At 31.7% G+C, this 12,068-nt stretch overlaps 1 long non-coding RNA gene and 1 pseudogene across 3 annotated transcripts; both read right to left on the bottom strand.

Annotated features, from left to right (window-relative positions):
* LOC135265528 (large subunit ribosomal RNA) overlaps positions 1-328 on the bottom strand; it is a 3,580-nt pseudogene extending 3,252 nt beyond the window's left edge.
* Positions 329-1,109: 781 nt separating this feature from the next.
* LOC135265315 (uncharacterized) lies at positions 1,110-3,677 on the bottom strand. 3 transcript variants are annotated; one of them, XR_010332925.1, is made up of 5 exons: positions 3,663-3,677; positions 2,019-3,522; positions 1,893-1,951; positions 1,341-1,839; positions 1,110-1,288 (listed from the first exon to the last, which is right to left on the bottom strand). It is a non-coding gene; the product is annotated as an uncharacterized LOC135265315 (long non-coding RNA). The 3 variants fall into 3 exon arrangements; XR_010332926.1 differs by having other exon boundaries at positions 1,893-2,163; positions 2,230-3,522; XR_010332924.1 differs by having other exon boundaries at positions 1,893-3,522.
* Between the last annotated feature and the right edge of the window lie 8,391 nt (positions 3,678-12,068).

Raw genomic sequence — 12,068 nt, 5'->3', positions numbered from 1 at the left:
GACAATTCCTTGATGAAAATCCTTTCTTCGCTTGGCGATAATATCATTGGTAAAGTTGTGCAAAAGTTTGATTAACTTCCTTTCTTCATAAAATTTGGGACTGAAGACGTAGAAAATATCGTAAACCAAATAAGGCCGAAAAATTCGGTGCAACATAATGGCCATGAGTTTGTGGAAGGCTTCTTTATATTCTTTTGCTTGTTTGGTGCTAAAGTCAAATTTAACACCCATTGCAGTTTCTGAAAATTGATTTTGTTTCTTTTTAATAAAATTGATAATTTGGTTACCTCCGATAACTTTTAAAGTGAACTGGGTTATCAGTAGATAGAGATAGCCGGTTCAAAAACCACCTCCACCTCCCTCTACTGCGCATGTGTGAAAATTGTGTCAGTCAGCCGCAGACGCAAGCGCGTAATCGCAGCTCGCTGGCCTGCGACCAGCTGGTCAGCCGGCCTGCGGCCGACTGACGCCATTTGTGATGATGCAAATATATTTATGTAGTATAATAATAATAATAATAATAATAATCGTCGCCATCTTGGAAGTTTGAAAGTCGGCGGCGGTCATTTTTGTTTAATGGTAAATTGGCGCCAAATTTAAATTATTTCAAAATTAATATTTGAAATTAGTCGGCCATGTTTGTTTGTTAAAAAAAATGGCGCCAAAATTTTAATTTATTTAAAAATTAATATTGGGTGTAATGTTGGTAGCGCCGATGTCGTCACAAATTCCGCCTAAATTCTCACGTTAGATGGCGCCACGGTCTGCAAACTTTTCGCTAGATGGCGCTGCCGTCAGCGCAGCCGTCAATCAAAGATGGCGCTGGCCTCCATTTTTTTTTTTTAAACACACCCCCCGCCCGTTTGCGAATATGCAACCAAGAAAACAAGTAGTAGTAGTAGTAGTAGCTTTTTGGGGTTGTGAAATTTTTGGTTTTTGGGGTTGTGAAATTTTGAATATATGATTTTTGAAATGTGCAATTTTGAATACATGAAGTATATATACAATACATGCTGTATTGAGTTAAGCAAAATATCAGAAAATCATCGCGCTTGTCACTAATAACTAATAAAGGAAAGTCATTATTTTATCGATAAGGAAAAAAAACCTAGTATATGTAGTTTTTTATTTTTGTAATGTTGTTTGCCTAACTTGTCTGTTGCGCACCAAGTTTATTTTGTTATTTGTTTAAAATATAATGCAAAAAAAGTTGTTGTTGTTGTTGTTCCTTCCATGGGGAGTCGAACCTCAGGTAGGTAGAGTGGATAGTGCTGTCTATTTTGGAAACCTGAAAAAAATCATAAATTAGTTTTTTAAATAGAGGTGAACATGACACTTACCAAAAAATTTTACATTAATCTTCGTGAACAATACGTTCGAAATTAAAAATGTGGGCATCATGTTCCTGATTTCCATTAGCTTGCTTACGTCCCATATAAATCAAATAAGATCCGAGTCCTTCCATTAGTGTCGTAATTATGGTATCATTCATAACTGCTGTTAGTCGTTTAGGTAAAAAAACTTTACCGACGTTGTCCAGATATGCTACCATCATAACCCCATGTTGTGTGTTTGCCTTGGTTAAATTGATGATTTTATATTTCTTGTTCACTTCCAAATCGTTGGCACTGACATATGTATCAGTATATTCACAGGCAGCAATTTTATTCAGATTTAATAGTTGATCAGCCATTACAGAATCCTTTGAAATTTAAATGCAAAAATACACAGCGGAGCACATACAACTTCTCACAAAGATAGTTTTAATAAAACTGGTGAAATGTGTAAAAAACGGAACTTTTATAATCAATTTTTGCGGTTAACAGATAACACGCTTTCCTAAAAAATAAAAATGAAATAAAATATGATTTAATACTAATTTTGTGGTTTACCTTATCGTAGGAATTTTGTGACGCACTTTTTGTTTGATAAAAATTTGATAAAAATTTTCCTAAAAAATTAAACACATTTTTAGCAATCAAATGTGGTAAACAAATTTAAAAAATTAAAGAATTTACCAAAAAAAGATTATTTATGTTGGTTTTAGAGAAGAATTCAGTAGTCTGAATCGGAAGAATTTGTGGATGAAGAACTTGTGCCGAAGTCAATATTTTCGATAAACTTACGATGCGTCTTTTTGGCACAACTTTTGTAGGTCTGAAGCTGAAATTAGATGTTTAAATTAGATGTTTAGAAAGAACGTTTTATTAAGTTGTAATATAAACTTACTGTAAACAAACACTGATGAATACACCAACTACACCAACTATCTTCTTCACGAGTATAATCTGTTAAATTTTCAACCAGGACTGCATTGTGTGTAATAATCTTTTTAAAAGATAATTTTTTCAATTGAATTAAGATGGGTTCTCGCGGACAATTAATGTTAAATATAGATAAAGTTTTAGGTCCCGCTTGTATGACACTCTTAGTAAACTCATCATATTCAAAGTAATTATTTTCATTAAAAAAGTACAGCTTTCCGTTTAAATATCTAAATGTCCTTGTTATTTTATTAGGAACACCTTCAAATAATTCGTTTGTTAAACCAGGAACATTATATCCAGAGATGCAACTAGATAATGTAATATATGTATTATCTCTGAGAAAAAGATAAATACCACCTGAGTAAGTTGTTATCGCTGCCGAAATTGGACTTGATATTTTAAATTCTTCGCTTATAGATTTCGGATAATTAGTTTTAAATCTAAAAGTAGATAATGAAAAAAATATAAACTTCAGCTTTTACAATAATTACTATATCATCTGTTGAGGGTTTATGATAAATTGTTGTAAATTCTTCAAAATCTTTTGGTAAAAAATGTTAACCGCCCAGTAATTAAGGTTTTGGATATGAATTTTTACCTATTTCAATTAAACAAATCCACTTTTTTTATAAAAGATGTATAAATGTGTTTTAACTATTAGAAATGTATATATTGTTTGTAAACTATTGGATATAAATTTTTTGGGGAAAATGATTGTAACGATAAATTAATAATCAAATACAACTGGATATTTATAAAATTTTTGATTCATAAATTTACAAGAAAAAAACGTTAGACAGGAAATAAGATCAGAAAAATAATCAGAATGAATATTATTTTTTATTATACATAAAACAAACTACATACTTAAACTAAAAAAGTCATACACCTAAATAAATTTTTAATTGCAGTTTTTAAGCCAAACCTAACGCTATGAACATCATAAAAAACGCTATGAACATCATAAAACGATCCAACATGTATGAGGTTTAATGTACCCATACCCAAATGTCAATTATACCCCGCTCCTCATCGGTGTCTATCGCGGCGGTCAAGCGCCCCACGGTAAAAATATCAAAATAACCTCCAAGGGATGGGGGCGGTTCCAGTCGCAGATAGATGTTAATAAGGGAAACCCACTCGAAGGTGCCCGCGGGAATTTGGGTGAGGAGGTGGTCCACCTCCTCTTCGGTTAACCCAGCGTGGTTAACAACCAAATCTGGGTTATAGTCCCCATAGTAACCTGCGGGATGTTCTGTAACAAAAGAAAGAGAAATTTAATAAATAGATTACATTAATTTATTAAGACTGATGATGAAGTGTTGTAATTAAATTTCAAACAATTGATTCGGAAAAAATTTAAAATAAAATAATGTAAAAATTATTTCTACTTACTAGACATGATGGTTGTGTTGACTGTTGATATTTCAATAAAAATTATTTCACACACTAAAAGTTGATCCCTTTATACTTTTTGTAATCTTAACTAGAGTGGAGAGGGCAGGTTAATGAAGTAGGAGAAGGAAACGAGATTAAAACTTTAAACGTTTATTTCGGTAAATTCTGAATTACATAATTATAAATAAACCGTACATTATTAAGACTACAGATACATATTTTAGTTTTTAAGTAATGATGCATACATAACGGAAGTTGTGGTTGCAATTTTGGACAAGAGTTTGCTTCCTCCAAATTGATGATCCTAGGGTAAAAGTCCTTTGAATCGAAAAATTGTCTTAAAAAATCCTCTTTAACGCTTCCTTTTACGTAAATAATATCGATAACATCATCGATAATATTTTCTTCTAGTATGTTATAAATATTTTCATAGTCGATATTTCCACTGTTGTAACGTAATAGATGATGATTTAATTCTAAATATTTCACTTGTTTTTTTACATCTGCACTTAGTTGACGAAACGGCACCGGTGATTTAAACAAATAGTGACCAGTTCGATGTCCATCAAATATTGTTAATTCTTTAACGATGAATTCAGGTATATAAAATCCTTGAACATCAATCACTACTACCTTCATGTTGAACACTTAAATCTAGACTGAAAAATTTGTTCACGATGAGCAGAATTTAAGATCTCCTTTAAAATATTTTTCATTTGATTAATTCTAAACTTAAACCTTTCTCTGTCTGCAGCGCATTGTATCCAATAGTTTCCTTTTCTAGCATCTTGATAAGCATATGACCAAACTATTAGATTATGTACTTCCGGAGCACTATCACTTATAGTAACACTTTTTTTCATCCTTATATCAGTTGTCTAATTATTCCTGTTAACGGATAGTACTGCATTATTCTATCATGAATGATAATACAATAAGCTCTTGTATCGGCTGGGAAATTATTATCGCTTTCAAATTCTAAGCTGATATCAATGGTGGAACTTCGAATTGCTTCGTTTTGCTTGGAACAGTCTAATACAAATATCGGTCTTTTTGTATAATCTGTATAGCTTAATATAGGTTCAGCACGATCTTTTCCATTAAATTCCTTATAAAAATCAACGTAAGCTTGATATGCTTCTAAATATTTATTTTTAGCAAATTGTAGTTTCCATGTTTCATATGGATAAACATTTGAATTCAACCATAAACGTACGCTTCTTACATCACAATGATCAAATAGAGTAACATCAGACTTTGGATTATTTTTTCGGTTTGTTTGAAAGCAAACGATAATAAATCTTGGTCTTTCTAATTGAGTAGATGTTTTAACTCTCCAGATGTCGTTATTAGTTTGTCGAACTGATGGAAGTTCATGAATTTCCCATTTTCTGAACGGTAACGATATAACACGATCTTTGTTGATCCCTTCTAATATAGTTAATTTAATTTCATCATTTGGGTAAACATGTTTTGCTTTTAATTCAATATTGTTAATCTTAAGTGTCGCTTTTCTCGTTCCGGTAGAAATGAAACAATTAGCATCGTTACGACTTCGTATTAATCGAAGTTTTTGATGACCGCTAACTATCCGATGATAATCAAATGGTAAATTTAACAGATAAGATAAAGGGATTCTAAATGAAAACGTATTATCAGTTTCATTAAATGTCTTCAGTTGTTGACTTTCTTGATCATTCCATCCAGCGAGAGTTAATGCTCTTACTTCATCTTTGCCATAACATAGAAAAGTTTTGATTGTAGATACTGTTCCGACTTCACGTACACTATCTAACTCAACATTATTCAATTCATAGCTTACATTCTCAAATAAATATGCTGCTGCATTATTAGTCAAGGTTACATTTCCACCGCCAGTTTCCGGTACCGGATCTGGTATGAACTCACCGTCCACTTGTATAAATGATTCAAAGAGAGAAATCCAAATATCTCTCTGATTAATTATAATTTCGATTTCATCATTGTTATCGAAAGATCTTACTTGCGGACTATATGTATGTTCTTCCTCTTTACTTATGCTGTCGTCTATTTCCGGTGAACTGTAAACCTGAAGTTTGCTGGCGGACATTATATCCTAACGATTTAAGAATCTGCACGCTCTGATGTGATAATGTCGACTGATGACAAGATACTGACTGATAATTTGATGGATTGTATGATTTTTTATATTGATTTTGAAACACTAAACCCATGTTTATGCTTCTTTTTTCAGAGCAAGACGAATATTGATTGTTTGACCGTTAAAATCTATAGGACAATGGTCTTGATCAACAATATCAATAGTTAGGTTAGGTATATTGGATCTATTAATGATAGGTAAATAAATAGGATTTAATGGTTCCACAAAAATCTGTTCGGCTGGACTAACACTTAAAGCAGTTTCATAAAGAGTATGAGATTCTTTGTTTTTGTAGAAAGAACCTCTTACAATATTACACTCGATACGTATTGTATTAACCTTAATTATGTTAACAGGTAAATCACTTTCATGTAATTGTCTTGCTTTAAGTTTCCTTTTAGAAAAACCTAACAATTTACCAATACTATCTTCGTGAGCGAAATTAATGTCGTAAATACTAAATATCTCACACTTTAATGTGTTTTCGTTAGCCTTCAATGAAAATGTATTCTGTTTTTGAGCATCAGTTGCAGATCGTCCACTAAGAATAATTTGTATATATTTTTCTATAGCAGCTATTTCATAAGCACCTTTCGGAAATGTTATCACTTTTTCTTCAGTAGTGTTCGGAGCAAAATAATAAAATTTATTTGTACCCTCTTCTATATTTGGTATATTATTGTTAGTATAAAAACCGATTAAAGCTATAGAATAATTCGAATTTTCTTCAAGGTCAATGGGTGGCTCATAGTGTTCAGACAGCGTACTTTCAACACCTGTTAGGGAGAATGTCTTATACATGACTGAATAAAATACATGATTATCTCATCTTTTATTATGTAAAAACATCAAACATAAATGTCCGCAATTATATGATAAAAATTGATAACGATCATGATTAAAGTAAATATTACAATTTCCTAAGTATCGTACTAATTCTAGAGGTGGCTTTAGATTTCCATAACTATCAAAATAATCAACCTGTTTATTTGTTTTTCTATAACAAACCCAATGAGTTCCGGATCCTTTTTTAGAGTCCAAATTAATGATAGCACATTCTGTCTTATCAGGTTTCATATGAATTAATTCATCTCTCATAAAAACGCCTTTAAATTTGGGTAGTTTTAATAATTTAGCATATCTTCTTAAATCATTATCAGTTAGTGCCCTATTAGGCAGTTTTATTGGTAGTTTTTTGGAAATTTACGTAAATACAATCCATAACCTCGTGGTTGCTTTCGAAGATATAAACCACTTCCCGCCTTCCCGATAGCGATATCTTCCAGTACTTTATTATGACGTTTATTCTCATCTAATTTCTGTTTCGCTGCTTTAGCATCATTTACAGCTTTAGTTATAGCAGCAGCACCTCCGCCCATAGCCCCTAAGGCACTAAGTCCTCCAAAAATTAATGGTAACAATGGTAAAAATCCTCCTGTTTTTATAGGTATAATACGAGGAATTTTTATACGCTTACGACCTCCAGATTTTCTAACTGCTATACGAGCAGCTGATAATGCAGATTTTATATTATCATATCCCTTATTTTCTAAATTTGATAAAAGAGCTTTATGAAAAGGTTGTTGTTTTTTCTGTGTCCTCTTTCTAGATTTCTTTGTCTTCCTTTTCGATTTTTTCCTTTGGATTCCCATACCTAATTTCCTTTTGACTTTCATTGCGTTAGTTACAAACCAGGCACTTGCTTTTTCACCAAATGAAGCGTCTTTAGACTTAACACGTGACCATGCACTATCTTCTAAAATTCGATCCGCTTGATGTCTATCTTTTAAATCGTTGGAATTAGCGTAAGCTATATCGTGCGTTTTACAAAAGCTGTCAAGCTTGTTTATTCCAGGATCACCTCGTTCTAACCGTTTCTTAAGTTTTGTACCAGGTCCGCAATATTGATATCCTGGTAAATGTAATTCAAAAGGTAATTTATTGATTGCAGTATTTAATAGTCCTTCCCCTTTGAAAGACAACATTTAACTGAACTTTTTTCCCTATATAAACCTTCTTATAAATGTTTTTAATTTAGTATGAAAATGAAAGTGTTAAAGCAAAAATTACAATTACCTATCATAAATCATGATTATAATAATGTTGATAATAAACATAAAATGTCTCATCGACATGGTACACTTTTACCCGAATCAATACGTTGTATAATTTGTGGACCTTCTGGTGGAGGAAAAACTAACATATTATTGTCTTTATTGTTTGATCCCAACGGATTGAAATTTGAAAACATATATATTTATTGTAAATCATTATATCAACCGAAGTATAAACTGCTTAGTGATGTGCTACAAAAAATTAAAGGAATGGAATATAACCAGTATGAACATAATGAAGACGTGCTAGATCCAAAAGATGCAAAAAATAACTCTATTTTTATATTTGATGATGTCATAATGTGTAATCAAGCTAAGATAAGGGATTACTTTTGCATGGGCCGGCATAAAAATATTGATAGTTTCTATCTCTGTCAAACATATACAAAAATACCGAAACATTTAATTCGAGATAATGCAAATTTATTGGTAATATTAAAACAAGATCTGTTAAATTTAAAACATGTATATGAAGATCATGTTGGTGCTGATATGAAATTCGAACAATTCTGTGAAATATGTCAGGAATGTTGGAAAAACCAATATGGTTTTTTGGTTATATGTAAAGATAATGAATTAAATAAGGGTCGATATAGAAAAGGGTTTGATCATTTTATTCAAGTGTAGAGTGATATCTATTTGAGAACGTTTCCAGACCGGTTAATATCAGTTTCACAGCGGTTAGTATCGGTGCGATATCGGTTAATACCGGTTCCAAAGCGGTTAGTATCGGTTAGATACCGGTTAGAGACCGGTTAATATCGGTCTCAGACCGGTTAGTATCGGTGTGATATTGGTTAATACCGGTTCCAGAGCGGTTATTATCGGATAGAGACCGGTTAATATCGGTTTCAGACCGGTTAATGTCTGTTAAAAAGCAGTTCCTGATCGGTTTGAGATCGGTTAATATCAGTTTGAGACCCGTTATAATAGCAGTCGAATAAGAAGTTATATAAACAATAATTCTGATTTGTTCGGTTAGTTTATAACATTAAGCGGTAATGATGGGTACCAAACCAGATCAAAACCTTAAAAGACATATATTAAAAGCAGCTGATTCAATTCGAAAGAAGTATAAAGCCATAAAGTTAAACAGCAGTGAAGCGGATGAGTCAATTAAAAAGCTTTTTCAGCCTGTTATAAATCCTTTAGAAGAAATTTCAATAAAATTGGAGAAGCAATCTCCACCACCACAGCAACAACAACAAAAACAACACAAAAGACCAAAACATCATATTCAAAAGCAAAGGAAACAATTTCTTAAACTACCAAAAAAAGAAAAGATTAAACAAGAACTTGAACTACCAGTTGAAGAAACATATGAACCTAGTACATCACTGCGACAACCAGAAGAAATATATGAGTCATTACCAGAAATAAAAGAAGAAGATGAAGAAACCAAATCTGACACTATGGATGATTTAATTAATAGCAGACATATTTTAGATGAATTTTTAGAACAATATCCTCCAGTTGCGAGAAATGCAATAGAAGCAGTTTTAGAGAAAACCAGTGATCAGACATTTGGTCCTAGATATAATTCAAAAGAGAATAAACTATTTATGGGTAAACATGAATTAATAATCAGTCAAAATGGTGATTTAATTTTAGATAATGAATCATTTCCTGGTACTCCTGGTTTATACAGACTAATATTTTTTAAAAACCCTGAAGATAAATACACTCAAATTACAAAAGAGGATCGGTCAGCATACAAAAAAATACTTGAAATTTCTAATACACATAGAAAAAATAATGATCCCACAAAACAACTAAAAGGTCATAGAGGTGTAAAATATACTCAAATTGTGCAACCAATGTTTACTTCATTTCCTAAATCTCCGTTTATTGGTGAAGGATTATTCACTAATAAACGTGTAGAATATGTTTACTGGGATGACATAAATGAATTAGTGTCACGTCTAGCATTATTACATGCAGCGACAAAAGCGGGTAACAATTCCCATCTGAATGAAATTTTATCAATAGAAGAAGAATTAAAGGAATGTGGTGTAATATATTAGGCTTAAGTTTTTTTCTGGTTAATCCTCAGTGTTGAAATGCCCATTGATCTATTCGGACGTAAAGTGTTATCAGCATCAAGTGCATTTTTTAAATCTACACCATCACCTTTTGTTTTCACTGCTGATGGTGACCTTGATTTAAAACATCATAGAATCTGTAACATTAATGATCCAACAGAAGACAAAGATTGTGCGAATAAGGTATATATTGATTTAGTAAGTAAACAAATATACCAAAAGATGGAAGGAGTAATAGCTGCTTTAACGGATTTAAATAATAATGTTCATAAAGCAGATGCTATATGGATGGATAAATTTAATCAGTTAAACTTAACCATGAATGTTAAGTACAAAATACTTGATGAAAAAATTGATAATATAATTGCTACAATTCCTCACACGATTGAATCAGAATTGCATAACAAACATTTAAGTATAAATTATGAAATCGATAACAAGTGGAAAAAATTTATGAATAATTCAAATGAGATAACCAGACGAATAAAAAAACTTGAAGAACGCTTTGAAGGAATCGATAGTATTAAGATAAAACCAGAAACCATTTCCAAACGTTCTAAAGCAGGTGATACAGATCAACTTGAAAATGTACCTATATCAAAGAAAAGGAAAGTAACAGATTCATATGAAAATAGTGAAAGATAGAACCCATGCCTCATAATAAAAACAAGTGTCCTCCAGGTCAAATGTCAGATCGTCATGGAAATTGTAGAGAAGTGTACCGTAAATAAGCAATGGTTCGACTAAAGCAAGTTAGTGATGTAAAGCAAAAATTGGTAAACGAGATATTTAAACCTGCACGCAGGAATTTTAAACGAAGACGTACTATAATTAAAGGATTGGATGATTTATGGCAAGTAGATTTAGCAGAAATGCAAAATTTATCTTATCATAATAATGGATTTAAATATATTTTAGTCGTAATCGACTGTTTTTCTAAATTTTTATGGACCAGACCACTGAAATCGAAATCAGCTAATGAGGTTAGCAGAGCTATGGAATCAATACTGAAGAATGAAAAAGAACGAATACCAAAGAATTTACAGTCAGATCAAGGAAAGGAATTTTATAATACCACTTTTCAGGATTTGATGAGACGTTATAATATTAATCACTATAGTACGTACAGCGTTAAAAAAGCAGCAATTGCTGAACGAGTTATACGTACTTTAAAATCCAAAATTTATCGATATTTTACGTTATTTGCGACACATAAATGGATAAATAAATTGCAAGAGATAACCAAAAATTATAATACTACAATACATCGAACAACAGGAAGGAAACCCACAGAGATAAACGCTTCGAATCAAGGAGACATAACAGCATATGATCATCTAAAGATTGTTGATAAAAACAGAAAAAAATTTAAAGTCGGAGATTTCGTAAGAATTAGCAAAGAAAAGATGTTATTTGAAAAAGGATATACACCCAATTGGTCAACGGAAATTTTTAAAATCAGTAAGATTAATCTAACCAATCCTGTAACATTTCTGCTAGAAGATAAAGAAGGTCAACCAATCAAAGGAGCTTTTTATATTTGGGAATTATCAAAAACTCAATATCCTGACGTCTATTTAGTTGAGAAAGTGATTCGACGTAAAGGAACTAAATTATTTGTGAAATGGTTAGGTTTACCAGATAATCAGAATAGTTGGATTGAAATGAAAGATATTACCTAATAAATAAGAAATATATATACGATATAATTATTTAACGTCTAATTTAGTTCCATTTAAGATGGCAACGAGTGTAGAACCTGTTATAAAAAAAGTGCTGCATTTTGAAAAAACCATAAGCGATATTCGATTACTAATGAAACTGGAACTACTGAAATTAGGACCGTGCCAGTTGATGGATATATTTCATAAATTACCGGAAACATATCAACAAGATCATGATATAAAGCTGAATCTACCATGTTTACAACATTATTATAACAGTTTTGACGAAGATCAGTTTGATGGTCCTCCTTCATCAATAAATAATTGTGTTTCGTGTATTTTAGATGATACAGGAAGCCAACAACAACAACAACAACAACAACAACAACAACAACAACAACAACAACAACCCACTGCGTTTCAAGTGTAATGCCTCTTTTGAA

Source organism: Tribolium castaneum, chromosome 2, assembly GCF_031307605.1.
Source record: "Tribolium castaneum strain GA2 chromosome 2, icTriCast1.1, whole genome shotgun sequence".
NCBI lineage: Eukaryota > Metazoa > Arthropoda > Insecta > Coleoptera > Tenebrionidae > Tribolium > Tribolium castaneum.
This window is presented reverse-complemented; position numbering and strand designations above follow the sequence as displayed.